Genomic DNA, 1,000 nt, shown 5'->3' with positions numbered 1-1,000 from the left:
AATCCGAAGAATCCTTGATGACTCTGAACTGAGGGAAGAGACCAAGAAGAAAATTGCAATTGAACAGGTAATATAGCTCAGGCATTGTATATTGGTGTATGAAGTGAATCTTATTCATCATGTCATCTGTATATCACTTTTACAGGAACGTCAAGAGCGGCTTAAATCTCTGGAGGCTCAGTGTTCTACCAAATCTGTTATGATGAATTCCATGGCCAATAACGGGATTTCACTTGATGGCGCTGGGCATGAAGTGCTGGGTGATACCTCTTCAGGTTACATAATAAACTTGGTGAGAGAGGACGGTGAAGATGCTGTGAGGATTCCTCCCAGTATCTCAACAAAATTAAAACTCCACCAGGTTTCTCTTATATGAATTTGTTGCTCCTCTCTACCACTAATTCTTCTATAAGTGTTTTGACTTTGGTATTTAGATTTCTATGGATTTGGTGACGATGCTAGGAACTAATGGAAATATTCTCGGTCATCTAGGTTTTCTCCATACCTATTGATTATAAGTAGAAATTCTTATATATTTCACATGAAAAGACACTGTAGATGAATCTTATACTCCGTGCATGAATTTATTCTGATTGTTTCGTGCAGTGGTTCTGACTGAGAGCAGAAAATCAGAATCTTGCTGCAGTTTTGACTGAGCATAAATGCCTTGATATCTCTGAAGTGTTTGAATTAACACCTATTTATGCATATTTGATCATCTGCTAGATTACCTTTACTTACCCCGGCATTTCTTATCTGCATGTTATGGTTAAGTGTAATACCTTCCTAGTTTGAATTATTGACAGGATGTAAGATATTTGCTAAGATAATCATGCATCTATCTCTATGCCTGCTTAGTTTCATTACTGGACTATATTTCTTGAGTAAGCTCGTTTGCTTACTTTATTATCATTATTTTCTAATACTTATATGTTCAGATTCTAATTACTAACTGATTTGACAAACCTAGTTTTTCCCCCCAACTTCAGATTGCAGGGAT

The 1,000-nt window shown here is 36.4% G+C and overlaps 1 long non-coding RNA gene across 1 annotated transcript; it reads left to right on the top strand.

The window, feature by feature from the left end:
- LOC105180364 lies at positions 1-1,000 on the top strand. Its single transcript, XR_849541.1, has 3 exons — positions 1-67; positions 146-361; positions 990-1,000. It is a non-coding gene; the product is annotated as an uncharacterized LOC105180364 (long non-coding RNA).

The sequence above is a fragment of the Sesamum indicum genome, unplaced genomic scaffold (assembly GCF_000512975.1).
Source record: "Sesamum indicum cultivar Zhongzhi No. 13 unplaced genomic scaffold, S_indicum_v1.0 scaffold01755, whole genome shotgun sequence".
NCBI classification, from domain to species: Eukaryota; Viridiplantae; Streptophyta; class Magnoliopsida; order Lamiales; family Pedaliaceae; genus Sesamum; species Sesamum indicum.
The sequence above is the reverse complement of the archived record's forward strand: the minus strand, read 5'-3'. Positions and strand labels throughout refer to the sequence as shown.